At 41.5% G+C, this 23,667-nt stretch overlaps 1 protein-coding gene across 2 annotated transcripts in view; it reads left to right on the top strand.

Moving 5' to 3' along the window:
* Window positions 1-23,667, top strand: part of LOC139752811 (protein O-mannosyl-transferase TMTC2-like) — a 666,520-nt gene that overhangs the window by 532,319 nt on the left and 110,534 nt on the right. The gene's annotated exons all lie outside the window — the stretch shown is intronic.

A 23,667-nucleotide genomic window follows, 5' to 3' on the forward strand; every position in this document is an offset into this window, starting at 1 on the left:
ACGTACCATATTCTGAAGACTTTTTGGAGATGTTGTCACCGAGAGACGTCGGAATCTTATTTTCTTACGAACACTGAGCTACCTTGAGGAATTCTTTCTTGTGATGTCTAGATCAAACCTGTCCTCACCCTTATCTCTCTTCCTCTCCCACCAACACTCTCCCCAATCACGTCCGTATCCTCCCTATTATCACGTACTCATACCCTCCTTTCTCCCACCCAATCTTCTCTTCTCCCTTCTCTTTCCCTTAATGATCTTTCCCCATTCTCCTTCTCCCTCCCCTCATCTCACAGCCACCTTTCTCCACCACCCCTTACCCTTTCTTCATTACTCGTGCACCGTCCCCTCCATCCCATCTTCTCTTCCTTTTCATGCCTGTTCCTCCCCTTTCTCTTGTACGCGGTAAGTTTCTCCATTCTTATGATTTTCTTTCTGGCGGTTGAAAATAAGCTCAAAAACCAATTAGAGCACGTAGGATTTTGCTCTGCAAGCTCAATACTCCATACCCATCTTCTCGCGCGTGTCCCATTCCTCCCGTGTCTACCTAACCTTCTTGCAGCACAGCAAAAGATAGATTGGTTTTAGCGTGTCCCCCGTCCTCCCTGACCGTGATGTAATGCCTTAAAGGACGGAGGTCAAGAAGACGACATAACTTTGGAAGTTTTTGCTTCTCCTGCCTTGTGTTAGGGCGAATATATAGGTTGTCCCTTCCTATCCGACTGACTCTTATATTTGGAAATATATGTGTAATTATTTTCTTGCCTATCTTTCATGGTTCACTTTCCATTCTGATTCCCTTCTTATCATCTCAACAATCTAATATTTCTTGTTCATCCGCTGGTAAGCCTTTGCAGTCAGCTTTCATTGGTTAAATCATAAACTCTTTTCACCGCCGTCATTATCCACTCTATAATATATCATACTCGGTCTTCTTGGTCCCAAAGATCTCTCACTCTTGACAGCCCCTTAAAGCTCTCCCAGCTGCTCAGTCCCCTCACCTCCTCCTGATTCTGACGCTTTTCCAAGTCTGCCTCAATCTCAGTTTCTACCTCACCGCTAAATTCGTCAACGCCCTCTCACTGACACCATTGCTCAGTCTTGTTCAATCTTTCTCTTCCACATAACCTGGTCCATCAACCTTTCTGCTATAAACTATCTCCAAAGCCTCCGAATAAGTCCATCATTTCACCTACCACACACACACACACACACACACACACACACACACACACACACACACACACACACCTCCTTCCCTTACAGCAAGGAGAATCACCCAATCTCATCTCGTCTCTCCTTACTGAATCCCTCAACCTCATACAAACTTTTCATGCTAAGTCCCTGAACCACTTCTACTTTCCCATGCGTCTCTTCTAATAGAACCCTCAACGCTTACTCATCCCTCCCACGAGCCTGCCGCAGCAACTACATTCTCCTCCCTGTCAACGGCTGGCAACATGAGGTATGTTGACAGAGAAAGGCGGAAGCAACCTCTTTACGACTTATCGATGATGGAAACCAGACCTAAGTCAAACATCCAGGATACTCAGAAGGCTCTGGCGAGCCTCTCTGTTCCCGCTACAGAGCTTGCTTAAGGGAGAAGGTGCTGGGTGGGTAGGTTCTTGAAGGGGAGGGAGAGTATGCTGAAGACCCCCCAGCAGCGGGAATGTTAGTAGCAGGGACTTGGGTGCATAGCAGCAGCAGAAGGTTCTGAGCAGAGATGAAGTAGCGTAAGGGAAATGTATGGACGGGAAGAGTAAGACTGGATAGGACCAAGAATGGGCTAACGACGAGCTGGAACAGAAAAAAAAAAATCTGGATAAAACTGAGGACAGAATGAAAGAGAAGTAAGATGAAGATTTGCTCCCTAAAGTCAAACCTAGGATAGGAATGAGTCAGAATTATACGAAAGTCTTGCTTGGGCACAAAGCTCGGGGAGAAATGGTGGGTATCTGTTGAAGGTGCTGCATGTATTGGAGGACCAGCGATAATCACATCAGGAAGGAAACGTGTCTGAAAGTTAGAAAAAAGAAATGAAGAACTGTAAAAGATGGGATGATAGGGGGCTGATTAAGGCGACATTGGCGTAAGGATTTTTTCTCCAAAAGCGAGAGAGAAGCTATGAGAGAGATAAGGGAATTAACAGAAAATAGTGAATAGTTGATAAACACGATCTTCATTTCACTGTGGAGTCAGTGATGTATTTTTCATAATAACAATTAAACCAACATGTTGATTGATGTGATCAGATCAAATATGTATTTCAAGTGAGCGATACAATAAATCATACATCTGGTGTCGTAGTCTATTCTTTTCCAAGTCATTTAGTGTCTATCTTTTAAACGTATGAACCTCAACGCCTGGAGTCGGAGGTGACTGGCCAAGCATAGAAACTCAAACGTCAAATTGCGCTATTGATTTGTTGAGTGCATTGGGTACGACCATCACCCAGAAGTTAGTGTTGATTGGTTAGACGTATCAGTTACAGTGCAGAAGTTAGCGTTGATTGGTTGGGCGTATGAGCTATAACTTCAGAAGTTTGCGTTGATTGGTCGGGCGTATCAGCTATAACTTCAGATGTTAGCGTTGATTGGTCGGGAGTATCAACTACAACGTCAAGGTTAGGTTTGATTGGTCGGGCATAACAACTGTAACTTCGTAAGCAATGTTGATTGGTCCGGTGTATCAGCTACAACATCAGAAGCCAGTGTTGGCTGGTCAGGCGTATCAAACATAGATAATGTTGATTGGTCGGGCGTATAAACCACAATGTCAGAAGTTATTGTTCATTGATCAGGCGTGTTAGTTACAGCATCAGAAGTTAGTGCTGATTGATTGGTCGCATGAGCATGACTATCAAGACCCAGTGCTGCTCAGCCGCCTACGACCAGCATGTATAGGAAGATCCCAGCGGACTTCAGAAAGCAGGTGGACAACTTCCAAGTTGTACCAGACCAGACAGGTTGGTTTTACAACACATAATAACAAACACAAAAACCTGTCAGCAAGAGCCAGATACACTGAGCCCTTCGTTAGGGAAGCTTGAACACAGGTTAAGCTGCAGGAGGTAGAGGACGACCTCTGAAACCAAGTTTAGTATAACACACGTAAGATATAGACGACTTCAGAGCTTGCTGGTGAATGGTCGAGCATTTTACACACGGAGTCATATATCAGGGATGATTGGTCGGATGCATGGCCTCTGACTTCGAGTAGTTAGCGTTAATTGGTCTCACACAATGAGCTTAACTTTGCATTAGCTGGTGGTGACCTGTGGACCTCATTCACTGTGATACTGTGACAAAATTTTACAAATATTCCACCTAAATGAGGCTGATTTCTTAAAATTGATGAAACCTCTTGCAGGTGTCACCGACGCTAACCATTTGTATATCATGATGAACCTTGAAACTGTGCGAAGCAACTGCATTGACTACACAGAGAGAAATTATACTTGACCGCCGTCAGGAACAGGCGAAGAAAGGCCGCATTCACTCACATCCATGTGCAGCACAACGAAACCACAGCTCCCTATCCACAACCAGGCCCCACCGACCTTTCCATGGTTTATCCCAGCCTCTCCACATGCTCTGGATCAGTTCATTGGTAGCATGTCGACCCCTGTACACTGTAGTGTTCCAATTCACTCTATCTTGTGCGCACTTTACACCCTCCTGCATGTTTAGGCCCCATATTCTTTTAACACTCCATCCTTCCATCTCCAGTTTGGTCTACCCCATCTCCTTGTTCCGTCAACTTCTGACACATATATCCTCTTTGCTAACCTCTCCTCACTCATTTTCTCCATAAGTCCAAACTATTTTAGCACACCCTCCTCAGCTATCTCAACCACACTCCTTTTATCACTAAACCTTTCTGTTACATTTTTGTCTTTACTCAGTCAAACCATCTCACACCACATGTTCTCAAATATTTAATTTCCTACACTCCCACCCTCAGCCGCACATCCTCATATATAGCCCATGCCTAGCATTCACATAGCACTGCTCCAACTCCCATACCTTTCAACATTCTCATTTTTGCCCTCCCAGACAGCGACCTTTCTTGCCACACTCTTTAGTGCTACCAGAACCTTCGTTCCCTCGCCCACCCTATGACTGACTCACTTTCGCTCCCATAGTTCCATTCGCTGCCGTGTCCACTCCCAGGTATCTAAGATACTTCACTTCCTCCATTTTATTTCCATTATTACATCATTATTACACTCTTCCAAATTCAGTCACCAACACCTACACTTTCTTACTCGAATCAGTCACCAGTGTTGTATCATCGGCGAAGAACGTGACTCACTTCCCAAGCCTCTATCTCCCTTACAGACTGCTTACTCTCCCCTATCTCCAAGACTCTTGCATTCATCTCTTTCACCACCCTATTCATAAACAAGTCAAATAGCCATGGCGATACAACATGCCCTTGCCTGAGACCAACGTTCACTTAGAACAACCCTTTCTCCTCTCTTCCCACTCGTACTTACGCCTTAACCCTTGATAAAATCTTATTACTGCTTCTAAAAGCTTCCCTCCCACATCGTATATTCATTCGTAAAACATTCCGCAAGCCATCTCGATCAGCTCTTATGCTTTTCTCTAGACACATAAATGCCGCATACAAATCCTGTTTCTCTAAGTATATCTCACATACGTTGTATAAAGCAAACACCTGATCTACACATCCTCTACCACTTCTGAAGCCACACTGCTCCTCCCCAGTCTGATGCTATGTACATTCCTTTGCCTTCTTAATCGCTGTTCTTCCATACAACTTACCAGGTATACTCAACTAGCTTTATACTTCTACAGTTTGAATGCTCACCTTTATCCCCGTGCCTTTATACATAGCCACTGTACATGCAATCCGCCAATCTTCAATCACCTTACCACGATCCATGCATGGTGAGCTGCTGGATTATTACTTCTACATAATGTTTTTTGGTTATTGAAAACGATTAGAAATCAAGTTGTATAATTATCATGGATTAATATAAGACTGGATGCACGTATATCACGAATTCTGTGTAGCTTTCACATGTCTCGGGTACTCAGAAATCAGGTTAACGTAGCTGATTAATCCAATTATGATCATTGGTGATCAGCTTTCTATAATCAAGGCTTAACCCTCCCTTGGCTAACGAGAATGACGGTCAGTTGAGGTCACAACGCCAACCAGCGCCCACCCAGTCAGTGCCTCAGGACCAAAAGTGCCGTGTGTGGCACGTTTGAGCAACGTCTCTCAGAGGACGAGGGTTCTCAGGTGGAGGCAGTCTATCGATTCTAGGGTATTAAATACCTCCTTTGAATACAAGTTAGGAGATCAAGACCCGAGGGGAGTATAAATGAAGGGATCGAAGACTTTGAAGTTGACCCTCTTCTGGCTCTTGGAATCGCCCTGTTTTGATCCTCTTTGCTTACGATTCGTCTCAGCCCCCAACGCTTGGATGTTTTGTAGGAACCGGGAGAAAAACTTCCTTAAAAAGAGTGAGGGAAAAAGAAATGCTCCTCCGATATGGAGAAAGGTCAAAAAATATCTTTTTTTCGGGAAAATAGTCTTATTTTTGTTTTTAAAGATTTAGAAGAAGTGGAAAAACTACCTTGTTTACCATGAATTAAAAGTATCTATTTTTGGCTATATTTTTCCTGACAAGGCTAGGGGTCACAGCGTACATAAATCTGTGTCTAGCATACTCTTGGACCAGACGACATTGAGAAACAGAGTGGACAGTCCGCGAGCTCTGTCTGCAGTCCTCATCCGTGATGTGAGATGCATCTTATCTACAGGAACATTTGTGACGAGCCTGATACATGGATCGGCGTCAAGTACAAGTTCGCCCCAATAACAAGGGCTCAAAGGGATGGGACAAAAGCAGGGAATTTAAGTGGGATAAATCAGGGTAACCCAGAGTCATGTATGAAGGGTTTGGAAGGGAAACTTAGAGTACGGTTGCTTAAGACAAGAAGGAATAAGGCACGTGTAAGGTAAAGTGAAGAAAGGTAACTGAACGTAAATGATAATAGAAATGGAAGTTTAAACTCAAGTATGGAAAGTGAGGTTGTAGACTACGGTTGTTATGGGTAGGAAGGAAGACTAGATTAATCAAGGGGACGGTATGGTAGAGGAGGGTTAGTTTCGTTAGGTTAATGGTTATAATGGTTAGAGTAGAGTAGGGAAGAGTGAAGTTAGGGTAGAGGCGAGTGTGGTAGGTCAGAGCAGATCGAACACTTTCCTGTGATCAGGCAATTCTGACGGGGTTATAGGTTTCGGCGAGAGTTTAAGTGCTTATTAAGGTAGTTTGAGCTTGTTTGATGGACTTGTTGACAAAGTCACGCTGAATATTGGGTTAAAGAGAATCGGCGTATCCTCTGTAAAATATTCACATTTAAATGAGATGATATTGTATATTGTGGATACAAAATTATGATCTACAGCGCTACACAGTGTTATTGGATATGCAAAATGGTTTAATTTGAAAACAATAGACAAGTGTTTCAAAATCAACATTTGAAAAGTCTGTCAGATTATGATGCGGATGATGGAACTTGCGTGTGTATGATACAGAGGATAGCACTTGTCTGTGTATGATACGGATGATCGCATTTGTCTGCTGTATCTGATATGTATGACAATACATACCTGTATATGATAACGGATGATAGGACTCATCTGGGTAAGATATAGATGACATTTTCATGCATATGATATGGATGATATAACTTGTCTATGTATGATATAGAGGATATTTCTTGCTTTTGTATATGGATGATGATACTTGTATGTGTATGATATGGGAGGTAATAAATGCCTTTGTGTGGAAGATTGTACATGTATGGATTCTTGTACTTGAGGTTTGTATGGACAATTGTACTTCCGTTTGTATGAACGATTCAACTTGCCCATGTATGGACGATTGTACTTGAGTGTGTATGGACGATAGCACTCGGATGTGAAGGGACAATAATTCTTACCTGTGTGTGGACGATTGTACTTGCTTGTGTGGAAGATTGTACTTGTTTCTGTGGACGATTGTACTTGTTTGTGTGGACGATTGTACTTGCTTGTGTAGATGATTGTACTTGTTTGTGTGGACGATTGTACTTGCTTGTGTGGACGACTGTACTTGCTTGTGTGGACGATTGTACATGTTTGTGTGGACGATTGTACTTGCTTGTGTGGATGATTGTACTTGTTTGTGTGGACGATTGTACTTGCTTGTGTGGACGATTGTACTTGTTTGTGTGGACGATTGTACTTGCTTGTGTGGATGATTGTATTTGTTTGTGTGGACGATTGTACTTGCTTGTGTGGATGATTGTACTTGTTCGTGTGGACGATTGTACTTGTTTTTGTGGACGACTGTACTTGCTTGTGTGGAAGATTGTACTTGTTTGTGTGGACGATTGTACTTGCTTGTGTGGATGATTGTACTTGTTTGTGTGGACGATTGTACTTGCTTGCGTGGATGATTGTACATGTTTGTGTGGACGATTGTACATGTTTGTGTGAACGATTGTACTTGTTTGTGTGGACGATTGTACTTGCTTGTGTGGACGATTGTACTTGCTTGTGTGGATGATTGTGCTTGCTTGTGTGGATGATTGTACTTGCTTGTGTGAACGATTGTACTTGTTTGTGTGGACGATTGTACTTGCTTGTGTGGACGATTGTACTTGCTTGTGTGGATGATTGTACTTGCTTGTGTGGATGATTGTACTTGCTTGTGTGAACGATTGTACTTGTTTGTGTGGACGATTGTACTTGCTTGTGTGGACGATTGTACTTGCTTGTGTGGATGATTGTGCTTGCTTGTGTGGATGATTGTACTTGCTTGTGTGGACGATTGTACTTGTTTGTGTGGACGATTGTACTTGCTTGTGTGGACGATTGTACTTGCTTGTGTGGATGATTGTACTTGCTTGTGTGGATGATTGTACTTGCTTGTGTGAACGATTGTACATGTTTGTATGAACGATTGTACTTGTTTGTGTGGACGATTGTATTTGCTTGTGTGGACGATTGTACTTGTTTGTGTGGATGATTGTACTTGTTTGTGTGGATGATTGTACTTGCTTGTGCGGACGATTGTACTTGTTTGTGTGGATGATTGTCCTTGCTTGTGTGGACGATTGTACTTGTTTGTGTGGATGATTGTACTTGTTTGTGTGGACGATAATATTTGTGTGTATGGACGATTGCTCTTGTTTGTGTACGGACGATTGCATTTGCCTGTGAATTATTAATGGTACTTACCCGTATATGGACGATTGCTCTTGCCTGTGTATGGACGATTGCTCTTGCCTGTGTATGGACGACAGCATTTATGTGTGCGTGGACGAACGGACCCTCCTGTAAAAGGACGATAGCACTTGCCTTTGTTCACAAATTCAACGTCTTACGGACTCGCAAAGGTCCTATTTTTCTTTTTCCCAACTTCATAATGGGCACGATCAGTTAAGGACAGGCGGGAGCGTGAAGTTGCTTAAGTTGAGCTCAAGTTGAATAATTGATATCGTACTAATTTTGTGAGGACACAACCCGGGTTAATGGTGTAGCGGAAACTGGCTGTCGCGCTCCTTCAGCGCTTGGGTTCCCAGCTCCTCGGGCGGGTCCAGATGTTGTTGTTCAACTCGGATTAATTTTGTTCTTAGAAGTTACTCTTGCGTTGCGCTTCAGGCTCTTGCAGAAGTTTGTCCTCAATTATTCTCGCGTCTGGCGCGGAGCTTTAGCGATGAATTACAACGCGGATTGATGCTCTGTTTTAATAGAGGCAGTAAACAGGGGTTAATGTTCTGTTTAGGGGGTGAACGAGGTACGACATGGAACAACATGAGTGATATGTGATGGAAATGTTTATTCATTTCTGTCGTGAACAAACAAATGATGGAAAGTTTCCACCTTTCGCTTGACTGTTATGGTGTATTTTATGGAGTATTATCATTATATTTATTATATGACTCATTCAATTAAACATTATCTGTTATATCACCTCGGAAGCATATCATACCTATAGAATATTAGGGAAATTTAGCTTTTTATAGTTACCGTCGAAATGGTTCATTTATGTAGACATTATGGTAAGTAATAGGGACAATTACAATCCTTTGGTCGAGCAGAGCTGAGTACCTACTACCTGGCTATCTCTTATAATCAATTTCATTATCATCAACACGAGGTCAATCAGGTTCTTGGAGTCAAGTACTTTTTGTGGGAGGTGACTCACAAGAGTGAGGTGCTGAGCCTCACAAGCGGCGGCATATGGGCAATGATGTATAGAGATCACTGGTACACAGCTGCGTCTCTGGAATCACGAAGAAAACACGAAAAGTGGAGTCAAATAAGATATAACTCTCTTTGGAACTGTCTGAATCGCCCAGTGATTTTTCTTCCTCATCTTAGAATCAAAGAATATCTTTTAAAAATAGAAACCTCAGAGGAAGCAAAATTTTCGTACTATTCTGGGTTACTGATATTCTGTGGAGTCAAATAAGATATAACTCTCTTTGGAACTGTCTGAATCGCCCAGTGATTTTTCTTCCTCATCTTAGAATCAAAGAATATCTTTTAAAAATAGAAACCTCAGAGGAAGCAAAATTTTCGTACTATTCTGGGTTACTGATATTCTGTAGATGGTCGATGGTGAATGGCGCTGTTACTGGCTCCTCTGACTTGTTTATCTGGAATGTGTGGATGTTCGAAGTGAGGCTGGATTGCAACCGAATACAATTTCTCAAACCGGGTTAGTGGTTTATTGGTTCAGAATGGCTAGAAGTGAGAAACTGAACAAAACTGTGGAGAAGATGGATTTTTGGATAACGGTTTCCGTCTCCAGACACTAAAGAAAATGAACATGAAAAATGAAAGAAAATCTTCAGTATGCTGAAACTGGTGAACACCATATATAGAAAAGAGAAGTGAAACACCATAGAAATAAAGGGTTTGAAAGAAGACTGACTCTGAGAAGTATAGATGACAGAGGCAGTAAATCTGAAACACGATGTCACATACATATTGAGAGTATGAAATCACATAGCTATCTTTAACACATGAAGAAGGTGTTAAACATTCTTCGATTATTGGATGTAGTTTGATGTTGATGGCCTTAATGACTCCTCACAGTAGCCAGGCCTAAAGCACACCTATCTAACCGTCCGAAACATAGAAAGATTTAACTCATCCTAACGTAGATCAAACAGTATCATATATGAAATATACCAAGGGGTCAAACTTACTCTAGTGAGCCTTAGTGAGAGTCAGGGTTTAAAAGGCTGTCTCAAAATCACCTCATGAATTGATTCATTTAATAATGCAAATAGAATATTTCATTTGATGACGTTATGCATACCCGTTGCCAATGCACACGCACGCACGCACACACACACACACACACACACACACACACACACACACACACACACACACGCATGCTATTAATGGGTTCCATAATGAAACAGAAGGTCAGGAAGAGTTGATATTCCTGAACTAGATCACACCTTTTCTACTCTGCAATGAATTATATTATCCTTGAACCATTTCCTTATGTAGAGAAGCTCCATGAAGTGTAACTATGTCCTGTTGAAACGTTAGACTGCGTGGCATGACGGTATTATATTCGTTTTATGCATATTTGATACGTTTGTTCTGAGGAATTCCAGCCATTAAAGCATCGTCCATACAGACACTACATGTGTTCAGGTTCAGGAAAATTATGTTTGTGGTGCTCTTGGCGCTTGGAAATACAACTAATGATGTTGAAACGAAAAGAAATACAACTAATGATGTTGAAACGAAAAGAAATACAACTAATGATGTTGAAACGAAAATACAACGAATGATATTAAAAGGAAACTGGAGATTCACTCCGTTATCATTATAAGATAAAAAATAAGTGAATAGATGAATAAATAACGGTTTATTGGATGTGTGTGTGTGTGTGTGTGTGTGTGTGTGTGTGTGTGTGTGTGTGTGTGTGTGTGTGTGAAGATTTTCGACCTAGCACCCTTTCATGTCAATACTGCACTTAGTGCATTTCAGACTTGATGGTGCGTTAACCTCCAAAAAAAGTTGAATGTAATGTTTTTGCATTTTTTTCATCTTTCATCCCCAGAACCTTATCCGTTAAATGTACCACACAGTCTTCCTCGAGGGTTTACATCGCAGTGTTCGTCAGTGAAACACTGTTCTCTTCACTCAAATATCTCTTATTTTCGTACTAAATATCTTTAGGTCAACATGTGTTAGACTTGAATACATTTTGAGTATCTTCTTATCTCCGTTTTTCACTACATTCACAAGAAAATGTTAGCCGTATGTTATATCAGATTTACGTACTCGTCTTCGGTAGCCATTAGTATCTTTATGAACGTTTGAAGACGAGGAGAATCATCGCCTGTGACGTTCTTCAGGGAAATCCGCAATACCCGCTGTGAGGAACGACCCTCGCGCCATTAACAGGCCTCTCGACTCGTTCTATGAATTTTGCATCGCAAATTTGACTTTGTAATTGGGTATTAGAGTGAGTGACGGTCGGGCAAGCGCCAGCATACTGCCTCTACGTGAGGCATGAGGGCGTGACACATGGCCGCTTATGTTGCCTCCTGGTGATCCTACTGCTGCCGCTGCTGATGTGTATGATGGTGTTGTACCTTGTGTTGCGCTGGTGTTTGTGGTGGCGCTGGTGTTTTTAGTGCTATGTTGGTGTTCCCAGTGCTGTGCTGGTGCTATGTTAGAACTATTGCTTATCCCTTGGCCATGCGTTCCATGTTGCTACTGTTCCGTTTGTTACGCTGGTTTGTGTAGTGTTCCATGCTGCTACTGCTGCGTTCACTACGCTGTTCTTAATGTGGCTTCTGATGCCATGCTGTTGGAGCTGCTGTTCTCGGCTCCGTGCTGGTGATGCTGACGATCTTGGTGCTGTGTGATTTTGGTCGTGGTGCTACTGCTCCTGTGATTAGGTGCTGGTGATACGATGGTGTTGCTACTGTTACTGCTCCTGAGCTGGTGCTTCACCTGCTGCTGTACTGCTGCAGCTGCCGTTTGCTAAGCTGTTGATGTTGCCGTAGTGTTTGTGTTGCTGGTGATTTTTTTCCCGTGCTATCTCTGCTCTGATGATCTGATTACGCTGCTGGCGCTGTGCTAATGCTATTGGTGCACCTGTTTCTAGTTAAATCGCTACTGTGTCCTTGTGTGTGTTTGTGATGGTAATGTTTCCTCTGTTTTTGTTGCTGGTGGCACCGGTGATATCTATGTTATTATCTCTTGTTGTTTAGGGTGCCCTTAGTAATGGCGCTCAGATGATGCCTTACAGTTACTCCTCTTGATGACGTTGTGGCGGAGGTGGCGTTGTTGCTCGCAGCTCCTGCTCCTGGTGGCACAAATAAACGTCGCGATGGTACTGCTTCCGTTGTGGCGGTACTACTGACGATGATGATGACGATGATGATGTTATTCCTGTGTTAATGTTGCTGCTTCTGCTGCTGCCACTGCTGGCATTGCTGCTGCTGCTGTTGCTGCTGTTACTGCTGCTGCTGCTGTTGCTGCTGTTACTGCTGCTGCTGCTGCTGTTGCTGCTGTTGCTGTTACTGGTGCTGCTGCTGCCACTGCTGGCATTGCTGCTGCTGCTGCTGCTGCTGCCACTGAAACTGATGGCGAGTGTTTTCAGGAACCAACAAGGGAATCACGCAAGATATATCTCACAGTGACTTTTATACAGGAAGATTACATAGTGCGGGGCCATGAAGACCTCCCGAAATAATGTGCGTGAGAGTCGTCCATTCCTGACGTCCCGAAGCTGGAGATTATGTGTTGGAATATGAAGACTGTTGATGTGGACAATGTTTGTTATACATGTGTGCACGGTGAACCACCTTGATGGTCTTGCGGTATTGTGAGAAAAACATTCATGTTATTATTGGATATTATTTTTTGCTATTACTTTGAACGTTTCTCCTGCTTTCCACTCACCTCATATTTTCAATATCCACACACACTCTCTCGCCATCCCCACTCCTATATACCCACATGTAGCCTTACCGTACACACACCTTCCTTGATATACTCATTACCCCCTCATACTAAGGCTACCCTTGCACCATTACGTAATCACCGCCCGCACATTTCCTTTAAGTGTCCACACACAATACCCAACCATCCACGCACTACCCTAGAATTCACACAACTCTACCATTCACCCCCCACCAACACACACACACACACACACACACACACACATGGACTACCCAGGTCCTCCCCAATACTCACCACCCACGCCCTCCCTAAACACTACCTACGCCCTCCCTACATACACCACCCCCGTCGTTTCGACACTCATTACCTATGGCCTCCCCACACACGCTGTCCACACCCTCCCTGCAGATATTACATACACCCTCCTAACAATCAAACCACGCCCTTCTTTTACACATCACCCATGCCCCCCCCCCCCCCCCCCCCCCCCCCCCCCACCACCACCACCACCACAAACCATCCATGCTCTCCCCACATACACTACCCATGCCCTCCTCCCACACACTACCCAGGCCCTCCCAACCGACACTATCAAGCCCCTTCCCACACTACTTGTCCAACCCTCGTTGGGGTGGGAAGTGTGTCAGTGACGCTCTCGGGCCGCCTACAGGTCATCATGTCGACCCGAACTGTCTGCTTCCCAGCGTGATACTTGGATTACCCCTGATTGAGCCTACCATCATCACACAAGTATCCGCCTCCAATGACTTTGACTGTGAAAGAGATATGCGTTATAGATACCTTTACCAGTGAACTCGTGAGAGTCTCTCAAGAGGCTTATGTCACAGCTGCCGTCGCCTCATTGTAAACAGTAAGTCATGGACATATTCCTAGGTCCTTCGACCGTTCATGTTGTGACCCAGCTGACCATGGCGACCGTTCATGTTGTGACCCAGCTGACCATGGCGACCGTTCATGTTGTGACCCAGCTGACCATGGCGACCGTTCATGTTGTGACCCAGCTGACCATGGCGACCGTTCATGTTGTGGCTCAGCTGACCATGGCGACCGTTCATGTTGTGGCTCAGCTGACCATGGCGACCGTTCAAGTTGTGACCCAGCTGACCATGGCGACCGTTCATGTTGTGGCTCAGCTGACCATGGCGACCGTTCAAGTTGTGACCCAGCTGACCATGGCGACCGTTCATGTTGTGGCTCAGCTGACCATGGCGACCGTTCATGTTGTGACCCAGCTGACCATGGCGACCGTTCATGTTGTGACCCAGCTGACCATGGCGACCGTTCATGTTGTGGCTCAGCTCACCATGGCGACCGTTCATGTTGTGGCTCAGCTGACCATGGCGACCGTTCAAGTTGTGACCCAGCACAAGCACCAACCAATAAGACCGACGACGTCCGTCAACACAATCCCCTTGTACCAACCACTGCTGCACACATACACACATTGTCCCTACACCTACTACTGTGAACGTCATAAACAGTCCATGAACAACTGCATAGTGAAGTAGACAAATAGCCTAGTTTTCCCATAGTAATGAGCACGTCAACTACTCTTATTAGTGTAACGCAACCAACGTGAATATATGCATCATTTGATGTTCATCATTAGGTACATTATTTATGTTACTGCAGTTCAACATGTATGTAACTTTACATCACATAATGTTCACAAGTAGATACGTAATGTAAGTCATTACAGTACTACTGCAGTTTAACTAATACGTAACTTTACATCACTTCATGTTCAACTGATCACCACGAAATGTATAGTGTATAAACCATAACACTTCCTATATAAGACTTTCTGATATATAACTAAACTTCACCCATGCGTTTATCTAAAGCGTACAAGTAGGCAGCCTCATCTGGATTAATTAAAGCTCTTTTGTAATTAATTGATTAATGATACCATGACCACCCAGTTATGTAATTCCTCAAATGTACATTTTCAACCGCATGGCTGCTTGAATTCAGTGAATCGTTCTGTCTTTATTTGTTTCTTTAGTCGCACACACACACACACACACACACACACACACACACACACACACACACACACACACACACACACACACACACACACACAGGCCCTCAACATAGACACTAGCCAGGCCTTTTCCATACTCACACACACACTCACCATCAAACTCTCTACACAGTGTAGTCAGACTCCCCTCACAAACACAGCCTACACACTCCTCACACACACACACACACACACACACTCCTCACACACACACACACACACACACACACACACTCCTCACACACACACACACACACACTCCTCACACACACACACACACACACACACACACACACACACACTCCTCACACACACACACACACACACACACACACACACACACACACACACACACACTACCTACGCCCTCCCCACACCCGCTATCCATCAGGTAATCCAATAAGGGAGGAGTGAGGGTAGTCAGCGAGTGGAGGATGAGCCTAAGTGGATTACGGCAGCTTTATTGAGTTTGTCAGTAGCTCCCCAGCCCATCACTTCCCCCGAGCTGTATTTTAATTGGCTAATTTGAAGTTTTTTTCTCGCTCAAAATATATATATACATATATATATTTTTTTTTTCCTCGATGATGATATTAAGTCAGATGGATGTTTCCTTGATCATCTGTACATTTGGGTCTTCAGAGGTAAAATTTAAAAAAGAATTCGAAGTGGAAATTCTTCTTAATAGTTCAAAAATTACTGCAATTTTTTTCGGTTTTGTGGGGGTTGGCGCCGTATACCTGGAACATATTTCCATATATTCTTGTGTTAATTATAGGTTCATGTTAATGGACGGGTCTGTGCATTAGTTCATCAATCAATATTTGTTCTTCCTGTTCGACTCCGCGTGTGTGTGTGTGTTGCTATGTTTATGTGTAAGGGCGTATATATATATATATATATATATATATATATATATATATATATATTCTTTTTTTTTCTTTTAAACTATTCGCCATTTCCCGCGTTAGCGTTAAGAACAGAGGACTGGGCCTTTGAGGGAATATCCTCACCTGGCCCAATTCTCTGTTCCTTCTTTTGGAAAATTAAAAAAAAAAAAAAAAAAAAAAAAAAAAATATATATATATATATATATATATATATATATATATATATATATATATATATATATATATATATATATATATAAATATATATATATATATATATATATATATATATATATATATATATATATTTTTTTTTTTTTTTCATACTATTCGCCAGGGAATACGTGGGAAGTATTCTTTCTCCCCTAACCCCAGGGATAATATATATATATATATATATATATATATATATATATATATATATATATATATATATATATATATATATAGGGGAGAAAGAATACTTCCCACGTATTCCCTGCATGTCGTAGAAGGCGACTAAAAGGGGAGGGAGCGGGGGGCTGGAAATCTTCCCCTCTCGTTTTTTTTTTGATTTTCCAAAACAAGGAACAGAGAAGGGGGCCAGGTGAGGATATTCTCTCCAAGGCCCAATCCTCTGTTCTTAACGCTACCTCGCTAACGCGGGAAATGGCGAATAGTTTGAAAGAAAAGATATATATATATATATATATATATATATATATATATATATATATATATATATATATATATATATATATATATATATATATATATATATATTTTTACATAATGAAAGACTGAGTATGAATGAGTTATTATATGCTGATTGCGCCGTAATGCTGGCAAAACAAGCAGAGACTTAGCATCAACTCTAGCTGCTGCGGCACTGTGTTGTGAATATTATATTTCTGATGAAACTCTAGATTTTGGCTTTGTTATGTATGGCTGGAAATAATAACGCCTTAATCCTCAAATTATGTAATTAGAAGCTAAACTGTTATATATATATATATATATATATATATATATATATATATATATATATATATATATATATATATATATATATTATATATATATATATATATATATATATATCATTATGTATTATATTATACTTTGATGCTGTCTCCCGCGTTAGTGAGGTAGCGTAAGAAAACAGACGAAAGAATGGCCCAACCCACCCACATACGCATGTATATACATAAACGCCCACACGCGCACATATACATACCTATACATTTCAACGTATACATATATATACATACACAGACATATACATATATACACATGGACATATTCCTACTTTCTGCATTCATCCATCCTGCCGCCACCCTGCCACATATGAAATAAGAACCCCCTCCCCCCGCGTGCGTGCGAGGTAGCGTTAGGAAACAACAAAGGCCGCATTCGTTCACACTCAGTCTCTAGCTGTCATGTATAATGCACCAAATTCACAGCTCCCTCTCCACATCCAGGCCCCACAAAACTTTCCATGGTTTACCCCAGACGCCTCACATGCCCTGGTTCAATCAATTGGCAGCACGTCGACCCGGTATACCACATCGTTCCACTTCACTCTATTCCTTGCACGCCTTTCACCTTCCTGTATGTTCAAGCCCCGATCACTCTCTCTCTCTCTCTCTGTATATATATATATATATATATATATATATATATATATATATATATATATATATGTCATCCCTGGGGATAGGGGAGAAAAAATACCACGTATTCCTTACGTGTTGTAGAAGGCGACTAAAAGGGAAGGTAGTGGGGGACTGGAAATCCTCCCCTCTCGTTTTTTTTTTTTTCTAATTTTCCAAAAGAAGGAACAGAGAAGGGGGCCATTTGAGGATATTCCCTCAAAGGCCCAGTCCTGTGTTCTTAACGCTACCTCGCTAACGCGGGAAATGGCGAATAGTATGAAAGATATATATATATATATATATATATATATATATATATATATATATATATATATATATATATATATACACATATATGTCGATATATATATATATAGATAGATAGATAGATAGATAGATAGATAGATAGATGAATAATTAGATATCTAATTATATACTTTTTCTTTCCGCATCATCCTTCACGCCCCCTTCCCTCGTTATAGAAGATATACAGATATATCTTTTTAGCAAACCAATTAACCGGTACCACAATTAAATATATTAAAATAATTAGGATCACAATTTTAGTAAAACAAAAGTTTTGCTTTTTTTCCCCGTTGTAATTATATGAATTCAGAGTCATCGTTGTGCTAACTCTTGTGATTAGAATAACAAGTTGCGCAATTACAGCGATCCCGAAGTTATTTTGGTGTCGAGTTCCCTCCTCCTCCGCCGTTGTTGTTGAGGACGCTTGCGTCGCCTTTCCTGGAACGGGTAACTAAGGAAACGTACTTGGAACTCTCCAGAAGCGTGGTCGGTTATACTCGTGTGTCTTTCAGGAAGCTTTCCAAGCTTGTGACGCCTCGACCATCTCCCCGGGTCTCATACTCGATAAATAATGAATCAATTATGTATGCACGTTTGTTGAAAGATGAGGGAAGAAGAAAAACAGTTAAAACATCTTCTTACAGCATGCAGGATAAGTATCTGTGGAACAAGGTGACGATATATAAAGGTATTTGGTCAGATTTTTTATTTCCATAAGAAACCTGACGCACAGAAGGAAGCGCCTGAGGCCTGTGTCATGGTGGCTGCTCACAAACCTGGGGGTGTTGCTGTTTACCTCATTCCTCATCCTCTGGGCTACACTTGAACGATACTGATTAACTGTTATATAACTGAATTTTGTGAGCTTGGTATGCCAGCACTTTCCTCACTTCCCGCGTGGAAGCTTTGTACCTTCAAAAACTTTTGGTCATCAATTACATAATGAAAGACCGAGTATGAATGAGTTATTATATGCTGATTGCGCCGTAATGCTGGCAAAACAAGCAGAGACTTAGCATCAACTCGAGCTGCTGCGGCACTGTGTTGTGAATATTATATTTCTGATGAAACTCTAGATTTTGGCTTTGTTATGTATGGCTGGAAATAATAACGCCTTAATCCTCAAATTATGTAATTAGAAGCTAAACTGTTATTCATTTCAGGCGTCTCACTGAATGACGGGCATATTGTAAAAGATATACCAGTTAGATTTCATAAACATAAGTTCTGTAACCTACATAATCTTTCTAAACGAAATACCGAATCGGAATCACCCAAAATTAGCAAAAGGCATTCTGCAAGAGCATTTGTACAGCATTTATGTACACATCATGACGGACTGATACCCAGACATCATCAGTTACAATGATTTGAGGACGGGACTCGAAACTATCAAACTGTAAATGTGAAATTAAACGTATTATGTTCGAGGGTGATTTTGAGTGTTTGGGCCAAAAATGTTCTTGGGTCATAAAGGGGTCATTGATTCTTCAAGAGACTCTTACGCCATCAGAGTAGTACACACACACACACACACACACACACACACACACATATATATATATATATATATATATATATATATATATATATATATATATATATATATATATATATATATATATATATATATATATATATATATATATATATATATATATATATATATATATATATATATATATATATATATATATATATATATACATACATACATATAGTGTCAAGGATGATGACTGTAAATTCCTCTGAGATAAAGGTGAAAGACTCGTGGGACTGAAGAAAGCCAACATCTCCGTGGATCGTATTGTCTGAAGTAACTCCATAAGTTTCCTCCCAAGATTTCGAGCAGAGCAGCTCCCAGTTAAGGACAGATGGAGCGGATAGAACATACGTAGGGGCAAGCCTGCCTTGCCCGGCTCTTTACCTCTTCGTTTTCCCCCACTAAAACAAAAGACTAATTCTTTGCTTCTAACTTATCATCTAAGCGTCGTGATGAAGACACCTCTTAGACACAGAACAGGATCAGAGGCTGATATTCTTGGCCTAAAGATGGGATAAGGTTCCCTAAATACTGCAAGAGGATTGTACCTATTCATTATCATAAACTTTTAAAGTAAAATGAAATTAGGAGTGTTGATTTCATCTTTCCACAAGATATTAAAGCAGCCGTAAGAAATACTGAACAAATAAGTCGGAAGCTCACAGGTATGTGCCGGTTTTTTGATGAATATTCATAAGGTTATCTTAATCTGGGAGGAGTTAGTCATCCTGTTGCCCATCATGAGCAGACGATATCTTATCAGTTTAATCTTGATATAACCTTGAAGTTAAGGTAGGTGATTAACGAGGTATTATACTTTTGAAAGACTGCTCTCTTTCTGATATGTGTTAATGGTATGTCGTTTTGAGAGACGGAAATGTATTTCACTTTATCGTAGAATGGTCGTAAATTAAAGATTTCTTGTCTCTTAAGTCATCATTTGTGATAGTGGTTGAGTGTATACATATTAATAAGCAATGGATGGTATCGTTTGAGATGTTATGACCCTTCAAGTTAATCAATGGAAAATTAATAGGGTCATATTTCACCCTCTGCTCAGCTACAAGCTGAGATAAGTTAATGCGGTGTAAACTGTTCACATCTGTCTCTGTGAATTACTTTGAGCAATTTACTATTGTAGCGCTAATTGTTGCAGTGATGATTATTGGACCGATTATCTGGCTATTTGTAGGAGAGATTATCCAAACCGTTGTCGATTGTGTGGCTTGGATGACTTGTCACACCTTGAGTGCATTAGAAAAAGCAATCGTTGGGTGTTCACCAGTCAATAGTTTTCAAAGAGAAAAATGATCAGAAGTTTAGTGAAAATTCTAGTCGATATCCCTTGGTCGGCTAACCTGAGAGACCGCAGGATGGAAGTCGTTACATTTGTGTCTCTTCCTTGTAAGCCCAGCCACAGTCCTCTGTGAAAATCTGGCTACTCGTGTTGCCAAATGGATTCCTCCAGGACGCGTCAGGAAAGGAGAGGAACAGACATGGTTTTCAGCCATCTCGATTGCGACCTTGAGACTGTTGTGGACGTCTGTCATGTAGACGAACCTTCTCTCAGGTCATGTCCACGGTGTGAATAAAAGACGTGCCCTAAAGGTTATATTTCAAAAAAAAAAAAAAAGAAAACACGAAAACGAGAAACCACACGAAGGTGAGCAGCAGAACAGGAGTTGTTATGCTTTTTCTCTTTTGGAGCAGCAGGAGGCTACTCCTGTTAGCTTTACTACTGTTGATTATTTGAAGCAAAGCAGTTTTTCTCTGTGCTGGATATATTTATCGGTAAATTATCACTTGACACACAAGAGTGTCGAAAAATTATCAATGCTTTGTAGCGGACATGTAGATGAACGACCATTCATTGTTGTTACCTGTACTATATAATGTTCTCTTAGTGATCTTAATCAATATTAGAACACCATTTGCATTATCAAGGTGGCACGACCTACTCTAAGCGTGATATGGAATAAGTAAGTTATTTCTTTCCAACTTTTATACCTAAATTAACTTCTATAATTGACAAAATCTCCACTTGCTTGCTGCAGACCTTACATGACTCTTTGACTATTTTGGATTTTACCTGTTGGTGTATATGTCTATCAGTCAGTCTGTCTGCGTGTATTTATAAATTTCACTGTACAAATATGTTTGTAGTGCAGAGTGTACCTACTAATACAGTTTGGATGATTCGGATGACTCAGAGTCGACGCAAACACGATAAACTTTTATACACCGACATGATGCCCTTTGTTCAGAACAGGGTCGACACACTCACACGCTTCTGCTCTACTCAGCTAGGAAGCTAAGGACGGAAGCTGGTAAAGCTATACTCGAATTCACAAAAGAAACCCTGTGAAGAACACATATCCGGAAGAAACAGAATAACACAAACACCTGCAGGTACATCCGATGGTGGTATGAGAGTCAGTCTGCTCTTGTCTAATGGTTGATTGGTTGGTTGGTTGTTTGGGTTTAAGACCCATCAACTGCCAGGTGTATTAGGGTTGTCAATGGACAAGCTACATCCAACAACCGAAAGAATTTTTTCCTTCAAGTGTTAAGGATAATTCTTAGGCCACACACGCTCTCACTGTGGGCATTGCCTTTGTTATCTAATGACAAGTTTGTTGGGGTTACATTAAGTAGAGGGTAGAAAACAGTCCCTTAAAGGAGATGATAGAAAATGTGCTTCAGTCATTTATGAGACATCGTATCCTTAATTCATACTGACGATTAATTGATGGGGATGTCTATAATGATGATCTATGATAATTAGTTACAGAATTAATTTCCTTATCAAGGTCATCTTGTACCATAATGCAAAGATTACAAAGATGTTGGTTTGTGGTGGTTTTAAGGAGTTAGTCATAACTGGGCGAACCCACCAACCCAGGTCAATACAGATGATTGTACACGAGGCAACCATGGAGACGCTCATGGTTGACTGAGACGAACAGTCCAACAGACAAGTTTTCCACCGATAGGGATGGCTAGTGCTAGAGATACTCCTGACTAATTTTAGTTTTTTGATAATAAGCATCTTATTGCCCATGTGATCCATGTTTTCTTTATTTCCACGTATAAGAATGAGACTGTATAAGTAGATAATGTGCGGTGTATAGCTAGTCATCATGAGACTGTATAAGTAGATAATGTGCGCTGTATAGCTAGTCATCATGAGACTGTATAAGTAGATAATGTGCGGTGTATAGCTAGTCATCTACGTAATGCACTAGAAACTAACTGATTCCCTTCCCTCAATCATAATCTCATTACAAATCTGCGAAAAGACTGTGGACGTACCATCCACCTATACCTAATGAAAATACAGCCATAACAAGGAGCACATCAGCTTCTAGTTCTGTCCTAACCAGTGGCTGACACACACACACACACACACACACAAATGGTTTGGTACGCTCGCTTTAAGCTCTGGGATGCATCTGGGCTTTGCCCTTCTGTGTGCCAAACCTTGTTTGTTTGTGTGTGTGTGTGTGTGTGTGTGTGTGTGTGTGTGTGTGTGTGTGTGTGTGTGTGTGTGTGTGTGTGTGTGTGTGTGTGTGTGTGTGTGGAAATCTAAACATGGAAACGTACAGAGAATTATTTCTGGTGTGTGGACAAAGGAATATTTTCAAAAGCGGATTTTTACGCAGTTACTAGAGCATATTTCTGAGGGAGGCTGACTTCTCTAATGCATTTCCTTTTTTCCAAAATTCAATATTAGTTTACTAATGGACCGTTGCACTGAAAATGTGGCCATCTTTTGAAGAACACATCCACGCGCTCCCAATAGCTGAGGGGCCCCAGAAGTAAATGTATTATTATTTTCATTTCATATCACTTTGGCTAATGTTAAGAAAACTGAACCCTCTTTGATATTGTGGAAAAAAGAAGATAAAAAAAAAAAGAGAATCTGTGATTCAAAACGTAAACAAGAGGAAAGTATAATGAAAAGGAAACCTGCTCCCCTCTTCCCCATTGCCCCCACGGCCACCCCACCCCCACCCCTCCCCCACCACTCCCCCACACCACCCCCACCCCACCTCCCAATTGTCTTGAAACGGAATACGTAATGAAAAGAAGCGCCTCATGCTCTTCATAAGCGGCATCAGCAGTGGGCAGCGGCCTGCGTATAGCAACGTCCACAAGGAACGCCATGAGGGTGCGACCGTCTCTGCTGTGTCCATGATGAACAGATGTTACTGCAGAAAACTGCAGATTTGTAGCTTTGAAGAGATAGTTAGATTTGTGTCTGTTATCAGC

This window comes from Panulirus ornatus, chromosome 13 (genome assembly GCF_036320965.1).
Source record: "Panulirus ornatus isolate Po-2019 chromosome 13, ASM3632096v1, whole genome shotgun sequence".
NCBI lineage: Eukaryota > Metazoa > Arthropoda > Malacostraca > Decapoda > Palinuridae > Panulirus > Panulirus ornatus.